General features: G+C 41.6%; 1 long non-coding RNA gene across 1 annotated transcript; it reads left to right on the top strand.

Moving 5' to 3' along the window:
- The first annotated feature begins 99 nt into the window (after nt 1-99).
- On the top strand, nt 100-8505 carry LOC117195812 (uncharacterized). Its single transcript, XR_004475629.2, has 3 exons — nt 100-710; nt 3712-3961; nt 5538-8505. It is a non-coding gene; the product is annotated as an uncharacterized LOC117195812 (long non-coding RNA).
- Nucleotides 8506-27383: the final 18878 nt, after the last annotated feature.

The following is a 27383-nucleotide window of genomic DNA, read 5'->3' as shown; positions in this document are numbered from 1 at the left end:
CGAGGGAGCCACGCTCACCTTCCTCGCCCCCCCCTCGCCCCTCCCATCCTCCGGGGCGGTCCCGGTCCCGCCGCGGTCCCGCTCACCACTGGAGATGCCGCCGCGCAGGCCCCGGCCACACCCCGGCAGCCCGCGCCGCCCGATCCGGAGGCCGGCACGCCCTCGGCCATGGCTGGACCCGCCCGCGGCACCGAGGCGGCGAGCGGGCGGAGGCGCCGCACCGTCCGGCCGCCGCCGCTCCTGGGTGTTTACTTTAGAGCCCGGCGCGCGGGGGCCTAGGAGGCGCATGGGGGCGTAGGGGACCGGCCGCGAACGTGAGCTGGGCGGGGCAGGGCCACGTGGCGGCGTGGGGCGCGGGGTCGGAGGAGGGCGGCAGAGCTCGTTTGGGGGCGGAGCTAGGGCGCGTGCGGGGCAGCCTGGGGGCCACGCGGGCCTCGGGATGGCGTCGGGCCACGCCCTGCACCTGCTGTGCGGGTTTGGGAGGCGGCGTCCTCTCTCACAGGATCAAACGCTCATAGGACAGAAACACAAGTGCCGCTCTTACAAGCAATCCAACAGGGAAACAACAAAGAAAAACCAACGGACGCACACATTTTAAGTCAGGTCGCGGTGTTCGGTGAGCGGTGGTCGTCAATCTGACTGCACTTCGGAATCACTTGGGCACCTTTCAAAAACATCACTGCCCCAGCGCCACCCCTAGAGGGTCTGAGGTATGAGGGGTTTGGCCTATACAAACCTGATTTTTTTAAAAAAAATTATTTATTTGGCTGCACTGGGTCTTAGTTGAGGCATGCGGGATCTAGTTCCCTGACCAGGGATCCAACCCGGGCCGCCTAAATTGGGAGTACGGAGGCCTAACCACTGAACCACCAGGGAAGTCCCAAACCCCGTGTTTATAAGCTGCCCTGGAGGTTAGTGATGCTAATGTGCGCCCGGTGGTGAGACCCACTGGTCTTGGGAGTTTCAGCGTGGCTGGGTCAGGACTTCTGAGAGGCTGAGCCTGGGTGAGAGCTCCTGCCCTAGATGAGTCCCCAGGTCTGCAGCCCGGCCTTGGTGGTCCTTGCCTTCAAGAGCTATTTAGTTAATGCGTTGCTGTGAGACTGAGCTGCTTATTCTCTCCTAACCGCCCTTCTCTGGCGGGGTATGTGATTGTTCACACACAGGCAAGTGGCGTGAGCACGAGCTCAGTCAGGCCACTGTTACTTGGACTGCTGACTGGTTGAGAGCCTCTGGTAAGGATTTCTTCATCTAGATTAAAAACACGGGTGGGAGGGAGGGAGATGCAAGAGGGAAGAGACATGGGGACATATGTATAACTGATTCACTTTGTTATAAAGCAGAAACTAACACACCATTGTAAAGCAGTTATACTCCAATAAAGATGTTAAAAAAAACAACAACAACACATTCGACAACTGAACAACAACAGCCCACTTAAAATTTGGGCAAGGGACTCAAATGAATGTGTTCGCCTGAAGAAGACATACAAACGGCCAATAAGCACATGAAAAGATGCTCAATGTCATTAGTCATTAGGGAAATGCAGATCAAAACCACAATGAGATACTATTCCACATTCACTGAGGTTGCAATTTTTTTTAAAGAGTAATGATAAAGAAGATGTGGAATATATACACACACACACACACACACACACACACACACACACACACACAGTGGAATATTACTCTGCCATGAAAATTAAATCTTGCTTGCGACAACGTGGATGGACCTACAGGGTGTTATGCTAAGTGACATAAGTCAGACAAAGAGAAATACTGTATGATTTTGCTTGTATATGGAATCTAAAAACAAATGAACAAACACAACTAAACAGAAACAGTCATAGATACAGAGAACAAATGGGTGCTTGCCAGAGGGAAGGGTACTGGGGGGAGGAGAGAAATAAGTGAGGGGGATTAAGAGGTACAAAGTTCCAGTTACAAAATAACTGGAACTTCATGGGTATGAAATGTAGTGTGGGGAATGTGGTCGATCGTTATGTAATATCTTTGTATGCTGACAGATGGTAGTTGGGCTTATCATGGTGATCATTTTGAAATGTATAGAAATATCGAATCACTATGTTTTGTACCAGGAGCTAACATAGTGCTGTTATGTTATACTTAACAATTATATTGTACTTCAAAGTCAATTATACTTCAAAAACGAACAAACAAACTCGTCAATCAGAGTTGTGGGTCCCAGAGGCCGGCGGTGGAGGGGTGGGGACTGGATGAAGGTGGTCAAAAGGTACAAGTTTCCAGTTATAAGACAAATAAGTACTAGGAATGTAATGTACAACATGATTAATATAATTAACACTGCTCTTCGTTATATATGAAAGTTAAGACAGCAAATCCAAAGAGTTCTCATCACAAGGAAAAAGGGTTTTTTTTCATTTCTTTAATTTTGTTATCTGTATAAGATGATGGATACTCACTACATTTGTGGTCATCATTTCATGATGTACGTAAGTCAAGTCATTATGCTGGACACAAAGTTATACAGTGCTGTATGTTAATTATGGGTCAAGAAAGTTGGAAGAAAAAGAAAAACAAAAAAGTAAGGGTTGATGAGGATGTGAAGAAATTGGAATGGTGTTCATTGCTGGTGGGAACGTAAAATGGTGCAGCTGCTATAAAAACAGGCAGTTTCTAAAAAAATTTAAATAGAATTACCATACGATCCACCAATTCCACTTCTGGGTATGTACCCTAAAGAATTGAAAGCCGGGACTTGAATAGATACTTGTAATTTGTACCCACAAGTTCATAGCAGCATTAGTCACAATAACCAAAAGATGAAAGCAACCCACTTGTCCATCAACCAATGTCTGGATAGACAAAATGTGGTAGATACACACAATGGGTTATTATCCACTCTTAGGAAGGAAGGAAATTCTGATAATCTGATACAGACTGCAACATGCAACCTCAAAGACATTATGCTAAGTGCAGCAAGGCAGATACAAAAGGATGATTCCGTTATATGCGGTACCCGGGCTTGTCAAACTCATAGAGGCAGAAGGAATGGTGGTTACCAGGGGCGGGGGGAGGAGAGAATGGAGAGTTGTTTAATGGGTACAGAGTTTCAGTTGGGGATGATGAAAAAGTTCTGGAGATTAATAGTGGCAATAGTTGCATCACGATGTAAAAGTACTTAATGCCACTGAATTGTACACTTAAAAAATGGTTAAAATCTCAAATTTTATGTTCTATGTGTATTTTACCAAAATTAAAAAAAATCTCAGAACAAAACAAAAATCCAGCCGCCACCAATAATACCATATGCACATCTGACAACCACTTCTGGAAGCAGGGCAGAGATTCAGTCCACAAATAGTGTTGACTGCCTTCCATGTGACAGCACTGGGATGTAGTTGTCAGGGAGGACCCCAGAGGTCCACCCCAGCATCAGGGCATCAGGGGTTAGGCTCCAAGGGCAGTCCCAGAGGAGACATCACAGGACGTTCACTGCAGAGCCTGAGGCTTGAGTTTTGACAGGTCACTGGAGCCAACCCTAGATGGTACCTGGCTCTCCTCTGGGGAGCTGTGCCAGGGATCACCCTGGTCCTGAAACTTGGGGAGGTTTTTCTGGGGGCGGGTGGTGGTGGGATGGGCGGGTACTTGGGAAGGACTTGTAATTAACAAGCGATGGCGGCTGCTCTCTGCCCTATTTCTCTTCTCAGCTGAATGTCCTATATTTCAGGGCTGGCTGCTTTAAAAAGCCATCCAGTAGGGGACAGCTGACCCCACGTCAGCCCCTCTCAAGCCAGGAACCAAGGGTAACGATGTCTGGAGAGACTCCTTCATAACCGGCAAGGATGGGACGCCAACTGCGTGGGTAAGAAACAGGTTAGCAGCAGCCAGTTTCAGGCAGTGCCAGGAGACTCTGCTGGGGAAGGCAGAGAGGCCACAGTGACGGAGGACCCGCAGTGATGGAGAAAGGAGGCCACAAGGTAAAATGGTACGGCAGGTCCTCCAAGGCAGCTCTCTTGAGACCAGCCCTTCTCTGGTTGTTTCTAGAAGAGGTGGCAGGGTCCTCAGGGCCTTGGGCAGAAGCCCTGTGAGGCCCCTTCATGGGCTTTGCTTTGGCCTGAGTGCTCACCCCCCAGCAGTGGGCGTCCTTCTCAGTAGCCTGTGGAAGCCGAAAGCATGGCTCCTTCCATCCCTCTTGCTGGTCCTGCAGCAATTCCCTGCCACCCAAGAAACTCCCCAAGATGCCTACCCATTTCCACAGGGATTGGAAATAAACAAGAGAAGCGCTTACCGTTATTTAAGGCCAACCTGTGGTCCTGTTATGTCACTGCTGATTATGTAAAATTTGCATGTTTACTGAGCCCCAGTCAGCACGAGGCACTGGGACAGACCCTGGAAATACAGTGGGACACCAGGACCCTCTGGCTGACCACTGGTCTCTCTGCTGTTCACTGCATCAAATATAAGATGCTATGAAACGCAAACATTACCTCACCTTGCTCCAGAGCTGTTGAGGTCTGGTGGTTAGAGGACTATAAGAATGAGGCCACTGGGTCAATTTCACACCCTCCACCTGAAGGACTGGTTAATTTCATCCGTAGCAGGTAACAGCTGGTGTCCCTAGTTTAACCAGCCCTCTTACAGATGCAGCCTCCGAGTAGGTACATACTAGCACAATAACACTCTCAGATTTATTCACAACTTCTGCCTTCCTAATGTGCTGGATGTGCAAAGGGCGTTTACCTCTGCACGTGATTCTTCTACTAGCAGCATAATTAAGGCTTTCATTTGGGTTGAGCATATAGCCACATAGACTACTAAGTAGAATTAGGTATAAAATCCATTTTCTTTTCAAAGCATGTTTCATTGCAACTGACCTAACAAGAATTTTCATGAGACAGCCAGACACAGGTATATGCTCTTTTGTACCTGAAAAGTCCAGCCTCCCTCTAATTCACATTCAGCATCTTCACTCAAAAGGTCCTATATCATTACAAGGGAAAAGAAATCTTAAAGTTTCTATCAAAAGATTTCCAATTCCTGATGTCACATTTTGTGCACACACAAAGCTTTTTCTCCCTCTTCCAGAGAATATATCTCTTTTAGCTGAACATCAATTTCTTTCGCCTACTTCAGTCTACTTGGTTTCTAGATGATCCAATTAGCCTCATTTCACCTTTTAAAAGGGCACCAGCTGGGCCTTATCCTCACACAAAACCATCTCGATCCGGGGTGCTTAATTTCATTCAATCCTTGCAATTAGTCACTTTCTGTGGATGTACCAGGTGTCTCCAGGCAATAGATGTATTTTTTAAAATACAGCTAATGAGTCTGATGCATCTAGTCAAGAATGTAGAGTGTAGTTAGCATCTGTATGCACAGGGAATTACAGAGAACAGACAGCTGTATGTTCCACTTTTGCTTGGAAGAGACCTTTTAAGATCACTGGGCTCTAAACTAATAAGCCGTGGAGACTTTCAAACTATGCCGGAGCAAAACGATCTCATTGGAGAGATTCCAAATCACTATCATATGTTAAAATTTTCCTTGGTCTAGATTCGCCTTCCGAGTGTCTGGCTCACGTTCTAGTTGAAATTGATGGGAACACGACATTTACAGGCATGTGAGTGATGGGCAAATCCAGCTTCACATCAAGCACATCTCTGCCATTTCCTGATCTGAAATCCATGATTTGGAGCACCGCAGGGATGCACCCCTTCTGCACAACTTGTTTTCCACCGATCCACGGTTTTCCTTCCTACCATTGCGCAGAGGTCACGTGAAAGGCGGGCCACATGGTATGTGACGGACAGTATTATCTACTGGGAACTCTGAGAACTTGTGGAATAAGAAAGAACAGGCTTCATTCATCACTGAATGCTTGTAGAGTAACACGTTTGAACTCTTCTGTTACATTAAAAGTGGGATTTTTTTTTCTGGAAGTCTGATAGAAAACCAAGCGAAAACAAAAATGGAAAGTGGTTTCCTTGTTTGCAAAGGAACAGTAGGAATTTAATAAGTCCTCTTGTTAGGCTGTCACATAACCTCAAAAGGCACTTGTCCAAATCATGGTGGTGTGCAAAATCATAAATCATACCCTGATTCATTTAATAACTTTCCAAGAGAACGGGCAAAGGCACATTAAGTAATTACTTTGGGCTTCTGGAAATACTATTTTAAAGGTTTTCATGAGCATGGAGGAATTCATTTTTTAAGGCAGTTTAAAAATGGTAGCATGAGCTGACTTTCTGACGTGACGAACCTTCATCTTTCCTAACAGTTTACATTATTCTTTGGTAAAAACATACTCTGACAGCTGCTTGGTCCTCACTGCTCTGCATGGAATTATCTCATGATCTCCTTACCATGAAATGAATTTCACTAAAGCATCCCCAAACAAAGTCGATGTTTGACTTATCTTTCTGAAAGCTGCTAAAGGATGGTAGACACCTTTCAATGGGTTGTGCGACCCCCTCCTGCTAATTCACAGTTGGAATTCCCCAGCAGGGAGAGGCAAGAAGCTGCTTTATAAAGAACATCTGCCTGGATGCTTTGTTACCGAACAAAGGTAAACATCCCAATACGTGCCAAAAGATTGTTAAAGTCTGTTTGATGAAAAGAAGCATGTCTTCACCTGGGTTAAAAAACCACTAACATTAAGACCCCAAAGAGCCAGGCCCAGACCTAAACAGTTTGTCAAGATCATCATTCTCAAATATAATTTTCATGTGTCATTGCTGTTCCAGAAGCTTAGAAGCTTGCTCAGTGCCTCTCAGCCTCATCTACGTGCAGTTGAGCCATCCAGGGAGATCCATCGCCCACCTGCCTCTGATAATTCCCACCCCCGGCAACCCCACCCTCGCCCAGACCGCTCAGCTGGGCAACACTTCTTAGAACCTTGACCAGGAAGCAGATGAGCCGAGGGAAGCTGAGGTGAGAGGCCGTGGACGCAGGTGGGGAGAGCTGGAGAGGGCAGATGTGTGAGAACCTTCTAGTCCCCAGGTGGCTCAGCGGTCCCTCCTGAAGTTGAGTCCCGCAGGATTCCTCTGTGTTCTCCAACAAACTACCTTTACACTTGAGCTCCTTTGAGCAGATTTCCTTGTGGCCAATGGATGCGTTTCTAATACTTGTCAGGTATTTTATCTTCTCAGGGAGGATTCTGGGAGGAGCAGGTCGGTCCCACACCATCCTGGAGGTGAGCATTTCAAAGTGTATCACGGCTCAGCAGAGGGACGGCTAGGTTTGAGCCATCACTCAACAAATGTTTATGAAGCACTTACATGAGCTATGCGTACTCGGGGCTGTGGAGACCTCAGGAAGGACACATGGCGATGGTACCTGCCCTGGTGGTACCCACAGCAATCACTGCCCCTAACAAAGCCACAGGAGTGAAAACAGAACTACCCCCAAATATTCTGTGTAAGAGAACACATTAGACAGTGGTTGAAGGTCTAGCAAGGACCTTGTCAGAGCGGGCACATAGCTCAGGGTCCCAGGGTGGGCTCTTGGCAGGGAGCGTTGGGGAGATACAGCCAGACCTCCGGGGCCCTCACTAAGGGGAGGGAGCAAGTCCCCACGGAGGGTGACTGAGGTCCAGCCATGCCCAGCCGCAGACATTGGCCCTGCTGCCACCAGAGGACAAGGCCATGGTCTCTGAGTCCCAGCGGCCAGGGAAGAGGGCAAGGCCTGACAGGGGATCCACGTCAGGTGGGTGTACGCCTGCAGCCCTGTGCAACTGTTTCTAGCTCTCTGCCGTTCTCAAGAGTGTCCTGGCCTAAACTGTACATAACGTGATCCTCCCACACACAAGCCACCTCCCTCCCCCTGTGGCCGAGGGCCATCCTGGGGAAAGGCAGGGGAAGGAAATGAACCTGAGAGATAAATCCTGTTTACCTAAGGAGACCAGGCATGATCTCAGAGGGCTGAATGAATCATTACATGGGCTCACTGTAGAAGATCACACTAAAATTTAGATCTCTCCCCCGGTACCCTGCACACGCAGGAGAACACAGCACCCTTAGGGTCTCAGACATGAGGCTGTAAGTCCACTCGAGTTGAATTTTCTTGTTTGCCTCATTTTACAGGGAGGAAAAGAAGGCTCATAGAAACCATGTCCAAAGCCACACAGTGTATAAGTGGCCGCACGCACAGGGCCACAGGCTTAACCACTCTTGGGGGAGGTCTAAGTGGCAGTTTCCTCGTTTGTGAAATGGGCCACTATAGTAGCTACCACCGAGTGTAGCTGTGAGGCCAAAAGAAAGTGGATAAAGCTTTGAGCATGGAGCCTGGCACATAGTAAGTGCTCAATAAACTTGTGACTGTTGCCTATGTCCAGCTGCCCTTGAAAAGGAATTGTTAAAATGATTTCAGGGGGCTTCCCTGGTGGCGCGGTGGTTGAGGGTCCGCCTGCCTATGCAGGGGACACGGGTGCGTGCCCCGGTCCGGGAAGATCCCGCAGGCCGTGGAGCAGCTGGGCCCTTGAGCCATGGCCGCTGAGCCTGCGCGTCCGGAGCCTGTGCTCCGCAACCGGAGAGGCCGCAGCAGTGAGAGGCCCGCGTACCACAAAAAAAAAAAATGAAAAAAATGATTTCAGGGACTTCCCTGGTGGTCCAGTGGTTAAGAATCCGCCTGCCATTGCAGGGGACACGGGTGCGAGCCCTGGTCTGGGAAGATCCCACATGCCGCAGAGCAACTAAGCCCGTGTGCCACAACTACTGAGCCAACACTCTAGAGCCCGTGAGCCACAACTACTGAAGCCCGCGTGCCTAGAGCCTGTGCTCCACAACAAGAGAAGCCACTGCAGTGAGAAGCCCGCGCACTGCAACGAAGAGTAGCCCCTGCTCACCGCAACTAGAGAAAGCCCATGTGCAGCAACAAAGACCCAAAGCAGCCCAAAATAAGCAAGTAAAAAAAATAAATTAATAAAATGAGTTCAGTTATTTCATATATATATATATATATATATATAATCAGTATTCTGGGGGATCACGCATGAAAGACATTTATACACGCACACTACTTTCAGATCTGCCTAAAAACTCTCTTCAACGTGTCAGATACTCAAATATGATACATTATTAACAGCATAATGAGCACTAGTGTTTTATCAGTATGGCACTATGAGGACTCTGGTTTAATGTTCTGCAGAAAAAAAAAAGGTTCTTTTTTTGAAACTCCCAAATACTATCTCTGGCTTGGTGATTCCCGGGTGTATTATCATATTAAAGGATCTGAGAGGTCCTGTGGGAAATAAGTCTGTTTCACTCCCTCCGTTTGACTTAGTGTTTCCAAGTTTAATTGTCTATAGAATCCCACCCCTCCCCCATTTTTTGGCTTACTTGTCTGTTGACACTGATACCCTGGATGAACCTCTTAAAGGGTACTGGGGTTCCACGGAACCGAGTTTGGGAAACACTGGTATGAACTGCGGTGCAGAATAAGTCAGATCTTGTGGGCTGTCCCAGGAGTGTAGATTGGTTTAAACGAATGGTCATTGTCTCCTGCTTCCTGTGTCCACCTCTCTGCTCCCATCTCTCCTTCCCCAGGACCCACCCCACACCCAGAGATGGGGGGGTACCTCTTGAGCTCATCGCACCCACCCCTTCCACAGGAGCAGTGTGAACCAGAAGCGCTAGAAACATTTCCTCTCCTTGGGGATTGGGGTGAAGGCCTGTCTCCCACCCTGCCCTCCACGATCGCACATGGCTCAGTCTGCTTCTGTGGCAGGATTTAAGTCAGCTGTTGGCTCTAACCAAGGAGAGGTAACCTGTGGAGTCGAAAACACACATGGAGTCACGTTTTATACATTCTGTGTTCTGCTATGATACAAACAGACTTTCTCCTATTTTCCGCTAGTCAGCACTTGAACTCACGTGTTGACTGTGTCCTGGAAGGCCCCGTGGAACCTGAATAGACCCACCGGTTTAGGATTTCCTTGCCCTGGAAATTTTATTTAAAAACAGATAAAAAGAGTGTGGTCATAACTGCTCAAGAAATATGCTGAGAGTCACAGAATGTCAATTCACAGACTCCCTTTTTAATTTATCTGCCTGCCGTACAATGAGCCACTTCCCCTTCTGCAGCCCAAGCGCCACGGCCACAGCCTTCCTCCCGGCCCTCCATGCTGGCTTCCCTCTGCCAACACTCCCAGGGCCTCTGGGGTCTGGAGTCCCCGCACCTCCCCTCCTTTCCGCCTTCACTTTATCTTCTCTGTGCTCCTTCCTTTCCATCACTCATCATGCTGGGAAGTTAGTCATTAAACTTGCCGTGATGATGATTATGGTAGTCATCTGATAATTATGAAGATTGCGATCGTAATAACACTAACGGTAAACCCAGTGACCCTTAATGCAATCATTGTTACCATTATATCACGTTTGCTCACGAAACAGTTTCATGTCCATCCATCTGTGGAATAGATATGTTTATTGTTTTGTAGGTAAATCAACTGAGGTCTTAGAGAAGTGGGGCATTTAGGTCAAGATCATACAGTTCCAATTTTTATTGCAACTAAATCTGTGCCCTGGTCGTTCACATTTCTGTCGTACTCTGGATCCTCAGTTTACCAAAAATGGTGACAAGTCCCTGACCACACACCTGAGGATTTCTTTTCTTCTCCACAGAGAGAAGCCTATAGTTCCAAATATTCTTACAGAAATTATTCAGATTTGAACAACTGCTGCTCTAGCCTCATCTCACCCACCTCCCCGAAGCACAGAACTTGCAGTTCCGTGAGGAGTTGCACATGTGTATGGCTCAGGGCCTTTGCACAAGCTGCTCTCACTGCCTGGAATCTCAGGACTTCTCATCTTCTCCTGGCTAACTGGTGTCCAGACTACTTCAGCTTAATCTCCCCTTGTCCGGCTTAAGTGGGTGTTCCCAGTGCCCTCCCATACTCATCCAGGATTGTTCCTGCTGGGCAGTCCCTCCTCTATAAAGTGAGTTCCTTAAGGCAGGGAGTACCTAGCATAGTGGTGGACAGATACTGGCAATGTTTGTTGAATGACTAATGAGAAATGTCCTCTAAGAAGAGATGAGTTTTGTGTTTCTCAAAAGGACCATTCCCTGCATCTTTTGCTCCAGCATAATATTTTCTGTCTTGTTAGATGGGGGTGGTGTTTTTTTGTTTGGGCCCATCCTAGGAGACATCATTTGAACTTCCTGAGTTGGTTGCCTTTGCCGCCTCAGACACAGCCCACCATAAAGAGTTCTGCTGCATTTGATTTCCTCTGCAAGGAAACAAAACAAAACAAAACAAAAGTCTCCATTTATCACAAAATGCAGCACAGGAAAGCTTAAACAATGGCCCCCAAACTCAGCTCTCGTGTAGCTGAAAAAACTATTTGTCTTTTACAAGGAAGAGAGTTCCTCAAACCCAAGAAAGGCAACTCTTCTTCCTGGATAAAGCAGCTTTGCCGGGAATGAGAGGAATATTCATAATACAGGTTGATGGTCAAGTGACTTTGCAAACCCATAGGCTGGTCAAGGGACGAGGGGCTGTCAGGGCCCCACTGGAGAATGGATTCACTTAGTTATAGCATCTTTGGACAATATACATGTTTAAACACACACCATGAAGTCATCAAATGTTTTAGAGGAAGCTAGGTGCGGTTGAGTCCCCCACATGCTTGTGTAGGTGGTGAAACAGAGATTCTGTCTGTGATCTTATCTTATGCCTCCCTCTGATAATTGCTGAGAAAGAATGCCTGCTTTCCTTTCATTTAATAGTGACCTCCTATCATGATGTCTGTGTTACTAGTTTCATTATCTGTTGAGCATCATCTATCATGATAAATTAAAAAATCATTTTCTCTCCTTTCTTGGATTTACTATTTTCATCACTCCATATTTTATTCTTTAGTAGTTTGGAAGTAATATCTTCTTTTTTTTTTTTTAATGCTTACCCTGGAAATTACAACATAAATATTTAACTTCTCAAAGTCGAAATCAGTCGATTTGTTTAGCCTAAAAGAAACTTTAAAATGCTTAATTCCTTTTACCTTTCTACTTATATATAGATGTCATTTATTTGAATTCTATCTTTTTACCACTTCCCAGTGTTAATATTTTTTATACAGCCAATTTTGCTTGGTTTACCAATATATTCTCCATTTTCTTTTGTTGTTTGTTTTGTTCCTTCTTTCATCACACTACTCCCATCTGGCATCATTTCCCTTCTACCTAAAGATTGTCTTTTAGAATTATCTTTATTGAAGATCTGCTCTTGGAAAATTCTCTCAAATTTTTTTTTTTAATATCTTCATTTTGCTCACTTTCTTGAAAGATGTTTACACTGGTTTTAGAATTCTTGATAGGTGTTTACTGCCTTAAGCATGTTGAAGATAGTCCACCACCTTCTAGCTTCCATTGTTGACAGCGAATAATCAGTTGTAAGCCTGTTCTTTCTTTGAAGGAAGTTTGTCTTTTTTCTCTGTCTTCCTTTAAGTTCTCTTTGATTTTAGTGTTCTTCAGCTTCACTGCAATGGGCTTAGATGTGAATTTCTTATATTTTACCCTTCAAGAGAATTTGTGGTGCTTCTGGAATCTACGGATCAGTGTCTTCCATCGGTTGTGAAAACATTTCAGCTATTATCTCCTCAAACATTTCTTCCATCTGATTCTCTTCTCTCCTTCTGGAACTCTGATGAAATGGATGTTAGATTCTCTCAGTCTATTTTCTAAGTCTTTAAATTTCTCTTTATGGATTTTTTTCTTCTTTTGTTTAATTCACTTACTGAGTTTCTACTTCAATTATTGTATTTTTCATTTCTAGAAGTTCTGCTTGGTTATTATTAATATCTGCTATATCACATTCATACTTTCGTATTTCTTGCAAACATAACTTTTTAGATTCTTATGAGCTTTTCTTTTTAAAAAGATACCAAGCATTTGCTATATATTCTATCTGACGATTGATTGTCTGAAATCTCGGCAGTTCCGTTTCTCTAATCTACTACTGTACTAGTTCTCACTCAAGGTGTCTGGTTACTCTGCATGCTTGTTTGCTCTGGCTATGTGTTGGCCACTGTTCTTGAAAAATTATCTTTGGAGTTTTATCTGCCCTAGGCTGAAAGCGCTTTCTTCTAGAGAGAATTTTTTGCTTATTTTTGTCAGCAGTCTTGGACACTACTAGTGCAGGATATGTTTAAACTAACCTCAAGGCTTGAGTATTATTGGACCACTGGGTGATATGGTCATGGACTGCAAATCCACACAAGGGCTGGCTTGTGGTTATGACTCTAAGGAAATTTTTATTTCCTATACTCTGCTCAGTAGCGATTAAATTTTCCTTATAATCTGTTCTCTCATGGGATGTTTACTGAAGTAATAGCCTTTTGTTGGTCCCACCTTTATGGAGGGAGGGTCTCCCCTAAGACCAGCTCGACCCTGATCATGCCCTGGGTGTTGATTTTTCTGCCATTGTCCTATGAAGCCAAGAAAATCCAAGCTCAGTTTTGAGCAGATTGGCAGAGGCTTCCAGGGTGGAAGGAACAACAGAGCTTCACTTGACTGTCCAGGTTTCCATGTAGATGTTTGTCTTGGTAATTCCTTATTATCTTGTCAGCTCTTTGGTACTTTTAATGTATCTAAAAATATTTCATATATTATTTTTCATTGATTTATAGCAGGAGTATTATTCCGAGTAACCTAGCCCATTGTATTCCCAGAAATTAGAAGTTCCTCTGTCATTTTCTTAAGACTGATGCTTATTCACCCATCAAGACACATTCAGGCATCAACTCCCCAGAGTACTTCCTTACACTCCTAGCTCTTCTCATGAGACTCCAAGCCCTGCCCCCGTGACCCCAAAGCCTGTCCACATGAGTATACTGCCATCATTGTACTTATCACACTGCATTCTTTTTTAATCTTTTTTTTTTTGGTGAGATATACTGCACCTACAAAAAGTACATTAAATATAAAATACAGCTTAACAAATTAGTATGAACCAAGAGTTGGCAAATGTTTTCTGTAAAGGACAAGATAGTAAATACTTTAGGCTTTGTGGTCATACGGCGGTCTCTGTCACAACTACTGAACTCTGCCACTGTAGTGCAAAAACAGCCACATGTTTATAATATGTAAACAAATGAGTGAGGCTGTGTTCCAACAAAACTTTATTTACAAGAACATGTGGCAGGCAGAATTTAGCCCACAGGTCATAGTTTGCTGACTCTATAGTAATTTATACTAATATGAAAACATTCCTGTGACCATCAACCAAGTTAAGAAATGAAATATTGCCTTTCTTGGCCCTTCTCAATCATAATTCCTCCCACAAACAAAATCACTATATTTACTTTTATGATGATCCCATCTTTGCTTTTTTTTTTTGTGGTACGCGGGCCTCTCACTGCTGTGGCCTCTCCCGTTGCGGAGCACAGGCTCCAGACGTGCAGGCTCAGCAGCCATGGCTCACGGGCCCAGCCGCTCCGCGGCATGTGGGATCTTCCCGGACCGGGGCACGAACCCGTGTCCCCTGCATCGGCAGGCAGACTCTCAACCACTGCGCCACCAGGGAAGCCCCATCTTTGCTTTTATAAACAGCCTTACCACCTTAATAATATGCATCCTTAAACAATATAGATTTACCTGTTTTGAATATTATATATGAAATCACTTAATTTTTTGCATCAGGACATTTTTAACTTATGTTTTTAGGATTCATCCATGTGGCTGCATCCAGTTGTAGTTAGTTCATTGTCTTTGCTGTATAGCATTCCACATGGTTGTATGACTATACTACAATTTATTTATCCTTTCTACTCCTTATGGATATTTGGGTTGCTTCCAGTTTGGGACTATCTTGAATAATGTTCCTATGAAACGTCTTTAGGTACACATGTGCAAGCATTTCTGTTCTACCAGAAATGCCTAGCAGTAGGACTGCTAGGTCACAGGGTATGTATTTCGTCGCTTTTATTCAGCATACTAAATTATTTTCAAAGGGGTTGTAGCAGTGTTCACTGCCAGCAGCAGCGTAGGAGGGTTCCTGCTGCTCCACGTGGTTAAAGATAAAAGATTCTAGCCTGAGTGGACACTTCCCCCACTCTCTCGGGCAGGAAATTCAATCCAGCAGAGAATGTAAAGCGTAAAATTCAATGGCTTTTAGTATAGTATACCCAGAGTTTTGTACCCATCACCACAATTAACTTTAGAACATTTTTATCACTCCCAAAAGAAAACCTGCACCCCTTAGTAGTCACCCCCCACCTCCTCCATCCTCCCCAACCCTAGGCAACCACTAATCTACTGTCTGTCTCTACGGATTTACCCAGTCTGGATATTTCAACTATGAACGGAATCATGCGATATATGGTTCTCTGCATGTGGCTTCTTTCACTTAGCTCAGTGTTTTCAAGGAGCACCCATGTCGTTGCATGTGTCAGTACTTCTTTCCTTTTTATTGCTGAATACTATTCCTTTGTATGGATACATCACGTTTTATTTATCCATTCATTACTTGATGGACATTTGGGTTGTTTCTACCTTTGGGATATAATGCTGCTATGGACATTCTTGTGCAAGTTTTTGTCTGGACATTTTTTTTATTGATAAAAAATAGTTGTTTTACAATGTTCTGTTAGTTTCTACTATACAGTGAAGTGGAGTTCCTTGTGCTATACAGCAGGTTCTTATTAGTTATCTATTTTATACATATTAGTATAGATATGTCAATCCCAGTCTCCCAATGTATGGACATGTTTTTTTATTTCTCTTGTGTATTTACCTGGAAGCTGGAATTGCTGTATCATACGCTATGTGCTGACTTTCTATCCAGCAATACTGCTAAACTTGATTTATAATTCTAAGATCTCCTCTATAGATTATTTTGTATTTTCTATGATAAAATTATATTAAGGATAATGACAGTTTTTGTTTCTTCCTTTACTGCCTTTATATGTTTATTTCCTGCCTTACATCACTGTTACCTCAATACCATATTGAATAAAACAGATGATAGCAAGTATCCTTGTCTTGTTCCCATCTCAAAGGGAGAGATTTCGGGCTTCCCTGGTGGCGCAGTGGTTGAGAGTCCGCCTGCTGATGCAGGGGACACGGTTTCGTGCCCCGGTCCGGGAAGATCCCACGTGCCATGGAGCGGCTGGGCCTATGAGCCATGGCCGCTGAGCCTGCACGTCAGGAGCCTGTGCTCTGCAACGGGAGAGGCCACAACAGTGAGAGGCCCGCGTACCGCAAAAAAAAAAAAAAAAAAAAAAAGGGAAAGATTTCAATGCTTTAGCTATTAAATATACTTACTGTGGTTTTAAAATAGATAATACTTACCAGATTACACAAGTTTCTTTCTTTACCTAACTTACTAAGATTTTTTTTTGTTTTATCATGCACTGATGTTATATTTTATCAAACACTTTTTCTGCATTATTGAGATGATCATATGATGTCTCTCCTTTAAATTGGTTAATGTAGCGAATTATGATTGTTATTCTTGGAATAAACTCAACTTGGTCATGATCTATTATCCTTTTCATATGGTAGTTTGTAATATTGTTGAACTTGAATTGCTAATACTCTGTTTAGGATTTTTTTTCTTCTATGTTCTTCACTGGGAATTCCCTATGTTTTTCCTTTCTTGTACTATACTTGCTGGATTGGGATATGAAGTTCTGCTTGCCATACACTGAGTTGGGGAATATTGCCTTATTTTGTATTCTCCTAAACATTTGTGCAATACTGGCTTTAGCTTAATAGAACTCACTCTGGAAGTCACTTGAACCTGGACTTTTTTTTTTAAAGTTTTAATTATAGGTCCCACTTTAAAATACTTATAGGTTATTTAGTTTTTCTTTTCCCTTGGGCCAATTTGGTAAATTGAATTTTCCTAGTAATTTTTAAATTATACGGTGCTTCAAAATATTCTCTTATCATTTTAATATTTATAAGATCTATTAATAATCTATAACTATGAGAACTATATCATTCCTGATAGTAGTTACTTGTGTCTTTTCATTTTTCTCTTAATAACTCTTGCCAGATGTTTATTAGTTTTATTTCTCTTTCAAAGAACCAAATTTTAGCTTTGTTGATCTTCTCTAATTGTATTTTTCTATTTTTCATCTTTTATTTTCTACTTCAAAATAATTCTCTTTTTTGTACTTTTTAAGAGGGTTATCTTTATCTTCCTGACACTGACCCTTAGCTCCCTAAATTTAGGCTTTTCTTATATTTGAATTCAAGACTAGAAATTTCCATCTAATTACTGCTTTAGTTACATTCAGCAAATTTTATTATTTTTGTAGTATTTTTTATCATATAGCTCAAATAATTTTCTACCGTATGTTATGATCTGTATTTTGATTTATGAGAAATATGTTTCTTATTCCAAACACATGGGGACTGTGTTTTTGTGATTTCTTTCAAGTATAATCGCACTGTGTCAGAGAATACACTATGAATCATCTCAATCCTTTGAAATTTGATGAGACTTACTTGATAGCATAGTAAATCGTGTGTGCTTGTAAAGAACATGAATTCTGCAGGTTCTTCCTATCTCCTTCTTCATAAGATCTCACACTACCACTGTGTACTTATTTATTTCTCCCTGTACTTTTTCCATTGTTTCTTATATATTTTGATGCCATGGTGTTAGGTGTAGAGATCTTAAAGTCTTTTATCTTCCTGGTAAATCAATCAATAGAGAAAATGGGTGGATTAAAAAAAGATGTGCTAGGTAAATTACAACTCACTTTCTACCTGCCTGCATCTTCATATTTTATTTGTGCTTCCTGCAAAGAGTACGTGCTTGGGGTATTTTAAAGAAATTCAATGTTTATTTTTTTAACTGTAACATTTGGTTAAAATGTTAAATTTTTACATTTAATTTAAAATTTAATTTCAAAAAGTTAAAATTTACATTTAGTGTAATTACTCATATAATTTAGTTGAAATCTACCCTCTTAGTACTTGCTTTATCTTTCCTCCCTTTCTCTTTTCTGTTTCGTTGCTAACTTTTGATTTATTATTTTATTATTACATATTTCCTAGTGTTAGTTTGAAAGATATTCAAATTTTGGTCATTCTTGCAGTAGTTACTCCAGAAATTATGACATGCAGCCATGATTATTGGAGTCTAATGATGACTGGTACGTTTATCCTCCTGAACAATACAATTTAACCTTGAAAATTTAACCTCATCTGTCCTCCTCCCAACTTGTATGCCCTAGATGTCATACATAATTATTCTATGTGTTTTTTAATCTACATTGCTTTTTGAGTTGATATTCATTTAACTTGGCCTATGTATTTATCATTTGCATTGTACTTCTTTCCCTCTGCATCTTTACCACCCATTTGCCATTATTCTCCTTTTGTCTAATGAGTATTTTCAAATTTTCTGTAGTGTAATTCTGCTGCTGGTAGACTCTCAGTTTTCATTTGGAAATGTTCTTATGTCTTGAAGATGCTTATAGGATGCTAAGTTGGCAGATTTGCTTTTTCATATTGAAAACATACCCTCTGGTCCATACTTCTGCACTTCTGAGAAGTCAGCTGTCTAACTTTTGAAGGTAATCTATTTCTAATTCTCTGGCTGCTTTTAAGTTTTTCTCATTGCCTTTAGGGTTAAATTTTACTATGACGTGTCTAGGGATAGATTTCTTTTCCTTTACTTTATTTGGAATTTATGAGATTTTGAATTTGGGAATTAATATCTTTCATCAGTATTAGAAAATGATTAGCTATTATCTTAATCTCTTTAGATGTTGATTTTTGCCCCATTTTCTTTCTCCTTTCCTTCTAGGATGCCACTTGCATGTACGTAACATCTTCTTACTCTATTCTTTTTTTTTTTGGCTGCATCAGGTCTTCATTGCTGCACGCAGCCTTTCTCTAGTTGCAGCGAGCTGGGGCTACTCTTCGTTGTGGTGCACAGACTTCTCATTGTGGTGGCTTCTTTTGTTGTGGAGCATGGGTTCTAGGCATGCAGGCTTCAGTAGTTGTGGCACACAGGCTCAGTAGTTGTGGCTCGTGGGCTCTAGAGTGCAGGCTCAGTAGTTGTGGTGCACGGGCTTAGTTGCTCTGTGGCTTGTGGGATCTTCCTGGACCAGGGATCGAACCCATGTCCCCTGCATTGGCAGCCAGGTTCTTAACCACTGAACTACCAGGGAAGTCTCTCACTCTATTCTTTATGCCACTAATCCTCTTCTTTTGTATTTTTCATCCCTTTCACATTCTGTGCTTCATTCTCGATAGCTTTTTTTTCTGACCTATCTTCCAATTCATTCAGTTTTCACTCCATCTGTTTCTAATTAGCTGTTAAACCCATCTGTGGAATTATTTTTGTTATTGTAATTTTCATTTCCAAAATTTCTGTTTGGTTTTTAAAATATTGGTGATTCTCCTTTTTTTTTTAAATAATAGACTTCATTTTTTTAGAATAGTTTCAGGTTTGCAGAAAAATTAAGCCAATAGTATAGACACTATACCATATACCTCCTCCCTCCCCACCCCCCTATTATTAACATCTTGCATCAGTGTGGTACATTTATTACAATTAATGAACCAATATTGATACATTATTATTAACTAAAGTCCCATGTTTACTGTAAGGTTCCCTGTGTTGTACAGTTCAATGGGTTTTGACAAATGCATGACACCCTGTACCCATCACTACAGTATCATACAGAATAATTTCACTGTCCTAAAAATCCCAGGGCTTCATCTTTTTATTCCTCCACTCCCTTTCCCTGAATGCCTAACAAACACTTGATTCTGTTTGTTTACACCTTCTGATTCCCTGCCAAAATTTTCAAGCTTTTATTTCTTTGAGCATAGTGAGAATGGTTGTTTTATAATCTGGCAATTCCCATGTCTGGAGTCCTTGTTTCTATGTTTTGGTGTTTGTTTTCTTTTTTGAAAGCTTTTTGCACTTTCATGTGTAATACTCAGGGTACAAGAAAACTGCCTCTAACATTGTCATAAATAAAAGAAATCAGATCAGTCATCAAAGGCTCCAGAGTGAACAGCATCTTCACAACCTCCATGCCTATCATCTTTGCTTTCTGGGTGTAACTTAATAAGATCATCAATTCTTGCTGTTCCTGAAAATTCTCATTAATATTATCTGTCTCTTGGATGCCTGGTAATTTTTTTGTTTGTTTCAAATACTTTCTCAATGTTTTTTATGGTGGTGAAATACAACTAACATAAAATTTACCATGTTAACAATTTTTAAGTGTACAATTCAGTGCTAATAAGTACATTCATATTGTTGTGCAAACTTCATCACCACCCATTTCCAGAACACTTTTTATCTTGCAAAATGGAAACTATACACTCATTAAATGATAACTCTCCCATTTCCCCTTCCCTCTAGCCCTTTGAAACCACCATTTTACTTTCCATGTCTCTATGAATTTGACTCCTCTAGGTACCTCATGTAACTGGAACCATTTAGTATTTGTATTTTTGCTACTGGCTTATTTCATTCAGCATCATGACCTCAAGTTTCATCCACATTGAAGCGTATGTCAGAATTTCCTTCCTTTTTAAAGCTGAATAATATTCCACTGTGAGTATAGACCACAGTTTGCTTATCCATTCATCCGCTGATGAACACTTAGGTTATTTCTACATTTTAGCTGTTGTGAATAATGCTGCTATGAAAACGGGTATAGAAATATCTCTTTGAGATGCTACTTTCAACTTTGGGCTGTATACCCAGAAGTGGAATTGCTAGATCACATGGAGATTCCACATTTAATTTTTTGAGGAACCAGCACAACATTTTCCACAGCGGCTATACCATTTTACATTCACACCAACAGAGCACAAGGGTTCCAATTTATCCTGTCCTCATCAATACTTGTTATTCTCTGTTTTCTGATAACCATCCTAGTGGGTGTGAGGTGGTGCCTGATTATTTTTTATTACGTGTTGACATTATGTTTGAGAAATGATATGTAGAAATAATCTGAAGTTTAGAATAATGCTGTCTTCCCTTACAAAAGGTTTTCATTTCTGTCTGTCAGATGTGTGGGTACTCTAGCAATAGGGTATGACCTTAAACTATCTTCAGTAGTAGAGATTTTCTGAGTCACCAAAAGGACTCAAAATCTGGTTTTCTTCCATGCTAGGGCCGATTTTCTTTCGACTTACCCTTATTTCTCAAAATCAGACCTTTGTGGTCCCTTCTTGAGGTAGGGAATAAATTTAGCAGGGTACCCACCCTTAGCAGGTTCTGGACTCTGACTTTTGTCCCTACATGTTCAGGAGGCTCTAAACATGCAGTGGAACCTCTGAGCCACTTATTCCAGCTCAAAAATACCCCCACACCAAGGCAACTCCAACTGCATCGCTCATCCCTCTGGATTTTTTTACCTTTCCTGGATCTTGGCCTGGTAGCATTTCACTGTCACATTATCAGCTCCTTGATGCTCTTCAGTTTTCTTTAAAAAATGTTTTCTTCACCTTTTAAAGTTGTCTTTAGCAGGTGGGTTGGTCTGAATGGTCTAGTTGCTATCAGCTGTATTGCAAGTGTTCACTTCTCTTTCCTCCAGGTCTAAGGTGTATTGTCTTTAGCAGGTGGGTTGGTCTGAATGGTCTAGTTGCTATCAGCTGTACTGCAAGTGTTCACTTCTCTTTCCTCCAGGTCTAAGGTGTATTGTCTTTAGCAGGTGGGTTGGTCTGAATGGTCTAGTTGCTATCAGCTGTACTGCAAGTGTTCACTTCTCTTTCCTCCAGGTCTAAGGTGTATTGAGGTCAGGGGCTGCCTTGTTTTCATTCTTTGTATCCTCAGAACCTGGCACTTACTGTCAGTGCCTGACATAGTTTTTAGGAGCTTTTACTAAATATTTGTTGATTGAATGCATTCTTGGAGTGGGTTCATTCTCCTGATCTGGAGGAAGATATCAGAAGAACCCTTGTGTAATGTCAAAATCAAATTTGTACAATACAGCAAAGGTAGACTTTAGGGACATGATCAGAGTCAGATAATAAAACAACTATGCAAAAAAATACCAAAGTAGGGAAATGAAAAAAATCAAACCATGGGCAAAACAGACAGGAAGAAGGCATAAGCTGTAAGGTAATGAGGTAGGGATGCATTGGTTACCCTTCAAATGTTGATGAACAGGGTTTTGTTGATTATGATTATTTTCTTTTAAAAATGCTATGTAACATTGTTACACTATGGCTGACGAGATAAAACATTTAAGAAAGATGCTTATTGGTTCCAGGTCATGCCTAATTCATTTGATGACTCACATTGGAATTATTGGTGCTCATGTGTCCTAAAAGGGGATGAATTGGGGAATTGATTAGACCAGAGTTCAGAATTTAGTGCCCAGCTTGGCCACCATGTGATTGTGAGCGAGGTTCCTAACTCTGTGATCTTTATTCACTCATCTGTAAAGGGGAGGAGACTAGCTCCTCTTCAGGGTCGGTTGTGAGGACAATGACCACCAGGTGCCTGAAGTGGACAGTGTTTACTCTTGTTATCCTAGCCCTGAGCTCAGTGGCAGGTCCAGCATGTACATCCCTGGCCCCGACAGCGGATGGCACAGCACTTTCCAGAAAACAGACACTTAAAATATTTACTGCTTTTTCCTCTTGGGGATGAAAGAAAATAAGTGTGGTAGTTTCTCCGTCTCCTGTCCCAGGGCCTCTACTCACTCAGGGCCAGGGTCCCCAGCCTCCAAACTGACTTCTACTACCCTGTGCCCTCCCCAACCCAGCAGGCCTCTACGTTAGTGCTCGCTAGTTTTGCTAAATTTATAATTATAATTGAAATGTAATTTTTCTTATTTATTTTTATGTGAATCATTAATTTTAAGTGAATTATGTAATTACATAGTTGTTTAATAACTAATTATTCCAGACACCCTGATACCATTTTCCACCCTGGGCTAAGGGCTTCCTCGTGGCCTCCAAGTCCCGTGAATAAGCTAAAACATGTTTTCCTAATTGAAAATTACTGAGTATCTTTCTAAATAGAAACAACTACCTCCCATTGCATTGTGAGGAATCAGGCCTGTTCCCTGTCTTTGGTAAATGGCCCCAATTTAATCCACCCTCGAGCTGTGGCATAGCTGTTTTTGTAATATAAATAGAGGGTGTCCTGCTGTGAATAAAGTGTCAGATTCTGATGGGTGAGATTGAAGATAAGGTCCCAGATGAATGGCAAAAGGGCTCTCTTAGACTGTATGTCTGCTAACATCACTGAAATGGGGCTGATACAGAATCTCCAATGTCATGCTCCCCACAGAGCAGCCTCCCCTCCCCTGTGACGGGCCAGATGCACTGCTCCCTAACAGCTTTCTTAAGCCTGAAAAGCCTCAGTTTCCCTCACCTGCTTGTCCTCTGTAAAAAGCCTTTCAGGGCTTGGACCTTTCAGTGGCCAAAATCCTTCAGCAACCATTGACCTAAGATAACACAAAGAAGGAAGAGAACTCTCTGGATGAACTGGAAAAAGGCTGGCACAGGGCATTCTAACTGAAGTCCCTGTGGGATGCTAAAAATAAAATACAAAAACAAAAAATAAAAGCTGATGAAAATACTGGCTCACAACATACTGGTTGATATGTTATCAGATATCAAAAGAATTAACAATAGGACATTTGGAAATGAGTACTCAGTTGGAATCAATGTCCAATAGGAGAATAGGGAGGTAATTGCATTGCTTTATGTCAAAGTATAATGTTCAAAAGGTTAAAAACATGAATTTCATACAAATATAGGAGGTTTATTTAACACATTAGTGAGAGATTCAGCAAGACGTTAAAGCTGCTTCAGAGAATACAAGAATTTATTTATTCAGTTCGGAAAGGCACGCTGAAATGACTTTGCTAAGTGTATTAGTTTACTAAGGCTACCATAACAAAGTACCACAGACTGCGGGCCTAAACTAAAGAAATTTAGTTGTTCATGATCCTGGAGGCTAGAGGTCAGAGATCAAGGGGTCGGCAGTGTAGGTTTCTTCTATGCCCTCTCTGGTTGGCTGATAGACGGCCATCTTCTCCCTGTGTCCTCACGTGGCTGCTCTCCGTGTGTGTCTGTGTCCTAATCTCCTCTTCTCCTAAGGACACCAGTCCTATTGAATTAGGGTCCACCCCAATGACCTCATTTTAACTTAATTTCCTCTTTAAAACTCTATCTCCAAGTACATTCTGAGGTACTGAGGGTTAGGACTTCAACATATGAATTTGGGGGAGCGGTACAAAATTCAGTCCCTAAGACTCAGTGTCAGAGACAAAGCTAGTTACTATCCTAATAGGGCAAGAAAACTGTAACCTTTGGTGTAACTTTCTTCACCAGACAGAAATCTTTGCAAATCTACTGGACACAAACCTGTAATTAAGAATCTGGGCCATAGTTAGTAGTAATTAATAACTCAAACAAAGGTATGTTCCCTAGAGAATCAAATAAACTTTGAGCAGGCCTGTTCAACAGTGTCCCAAAATAATACTGAAAGGAAATGCAGTCACCCTTTTATCGTAATCCCAATTTGGCATAGTTTTTTTTTTTTTTCCCACACGTATAACAAATACAACAAAAATGTAAAAACAGACAAGAGACAATGCAAGAGGTTAGGAAAATAAGTAATATACAGTAGGTATTGGGAAAATTGTCAGTCTGTCAGAGAAACTCAATGGAATTTCTCCAAGATTAGGTTATTGGCAAAATCCACTTAATAATAACACTGAAACTCTTATTGCTTCTTTCAATTTATATATAGATTGAAAAGTCACAACAAAACTCATAATAAATTTGTAAGTATTCATTAATTAATTTAGTCACTGGTTTAAATCAAACCATTGTATTGTGGGAAAAATGGATTTAAGAAACTAAAATTAATTTTTTCCATAGATGCTTAAATTTACTTTATAAGAGCTATTTTCACATGAATAATTAATGTATCTATTACAAATGATTCTGTCATAAATGATGATAGATCCAACTGAGCGTTCTTAGCTATTAACATTATGCTGGTTTAAATTGACCTTTGCCTTATTTTAATGTTTGATAGACACTCCCCAGCACTCAGCCACCTCTAGGTTCCCCAAATTGTGTCAAGTGAATGAGGAATTATTGCTGCTCTCCACAGTATATATAATAAAGAATTCTCATTTCTGGAAAAACTTCAATGACTTACTTTATTTCTCCCTCAGTAATACTGGCTTCATTTTTGTTATTTAATAGGCAATATTTTTTGTCATTAAACAAATAGGAAATCTTATCCCCTCCCCTCATTTTAAACAATAGAGCAATGAATAAAATTCTACAGAGTTCTCTCTACAAGTGGATGATTCTTTTCTTAGTATGTTTTCTTAGACATGGAATTGTTGGGTTAAGAAGCATGTTTAAAGTTTTAATAGATACCATCAAATTGCTTTTTGGAAAAGTTGTCCCTACTTTTCCTGAAACACACAATGCTTCAGAACGCTTGCCCATGTCTTTGTTTCCTGGTCAACATCAGATGTTTGGGGTTTGTCTTGGAAGCCAATTCAAAAAAAAAAAAGTTGTTAATCTAATCAATGTGTTTTTCCTCATTTCTACTTTAATATTTATTTCCTTGATTATTACTAAAGTTGTTTTCCTTTTTCACAGTTCATGCCTTTTGAATTTCTTTTGTGAAAAGAGTAATCGTATTCTTTACAGTTTTTCTATTAGGGTTTTTGGTTTTTTCTTATTGATTCGTAAGACCTCTTACATAGTAAGGATGTAATTTGGATGTTAATCGTTTCAGTTGGATATTTTGCAAACATTTCCCTGTACCTTTCTTTTGCTTTGTTAAATAGCTAATTAATTTATTGTTTGGGTGAATTTTTGCCATGTGCAAGTCTTATATTTTACATAGTTAACCTTTAAAAATATAATTTGTGATCCTAGTATCAAGATAAAATCATATATATACTTTTGCAGCTTAGAATTTCTTAGAAGGTAGGGATTGATTCTACATCCTTATCTATATTCTGGGTGCTGTGGAAGTTGGGTTATTTCTAAGCATCGACAAATTCAGGTAGGCAAGGAAAAATTAATTGCATAGTCATAAACAATGGCACACTAAGAAAAAGATGACTTTACTAGAAAAACAAAAGATTGAATAATTTCCAAGAATGTATTTAAAGGAGAAGTTTAAAAGTTCACATGCGGGTAATGGAAGCCACCATTAGTAATGTTTTGGAATTTTTTGCAAGTGTAATTGATCTTTAAAAAGTTGAAGCCCTTGAAAAAAGAAATGAAAGACTCCGGGAAGTAAGATCATTTTGTTTAAAAATGCATGAAGCCCTTTGATAATACAGCGTGGCTGGGGAAATGTCAGGAATCAAGACTGAGCCGCAAGAACAAAGCTCAAGGATTTTATGTCATGAGATGAAATAAAAAATTTTAAAGGATAATTTCAGCAACTTTACGGCTATTTTCCAGGAGATCACTTACAACCCCAGATCTGCAGCTGTGACCAGAAATTATCTGGGTTCCCCCGGCATGAGATGAGAAAACGAAGGAGAGCTCTGAGTTCACACACATCCAAGTATAGAGCCAAGAATAATTTAAGAACCTCGGCTGTTAAAGATTAGCAGCCCGCCTTTTAAAAAGTACGAAATGGACTGTGTTTGCAGTCTTAAAAAAAGAGAAAATAACAATATATTGTTGCTCTTGTTGCCTGAATTCCCCAAAAGCCACGTGAAAATCCTGCAGGCACCTCCCATGTCAGGTGTGCAGACTCAGCCCCAATGCCCTTCCAAGCCTACCCTGGTTAGTTAGCCTCACCTGTCCTGATATCCAGGCTAGAAAGCCTCGAGATATTTTGGGTTCCTCCCTTCTTGTTTCCCTGCCTTAGATCCAAACAGTGGACAGAAGGGATTTCTTCCTAGGAATCTTCCCAACTCCTGGTGAAAATTAGTTATTCCCTCCACTGTGTTTCTAGAAGGAAGGTACTTTTTCAGTGATGGAGCTTATCACAGCTGCTTGGTCTTTATGGCCCATGCACATCCCTGGCACATGATAGGTGCTCACAATTGTGCTCACCTGAGTTGAGGTTAAATCCAGGGAGGCCGCTCAGCTATATGACGTGTTTTCTAAGCTAAAATTAGTCTGATTGCTACTATATTGTTGCTGCTCTTTCATCCTTGCAGATTCCATTGCTATAATTTTTATGATGATTCTTCTCCGCCCCAGGATTCACGGTGTTTTTTTCTGCAGCTGTTAGTAACTGCCTACAAAATTCTAGACTGTATCCCAGGCTTGAAGTATCTCTGTAAGTGAATAGGCTCCTGTGATCACTTTTTTTTTTTTTTTTTTTGCGGTACGCGGGCCTCTCACTGTTGTGGCCTCTCCCGTTGCGGAGCACAGGCTCCGGACGCACAGGCTCAGTGGCCATGGCTCACGGGCCCAGCCGCTCCGTGGCATGTGGGATCTTCCCGGACCGGGGCACGAACCTGC

This window comes from Orcinus orca, chromosome 13 (assembly GCF_937001465.1).
Source record: "Orcinus orca chromosome 13, mOrcOrc1.1, whole genome shotgun sequence".
Taxonomy (NCBI): domain Eukaryota; kingdom Metazoa; phylum Chordata; class Mammalia; order Artiodactyla; family Delphinidae; genus Orcinus; species Orcinus orca.
Note: the sequence above shows the minus strand (reverse complement) of the source record. Positions and strands in the feature narration are given on the sequence as shown.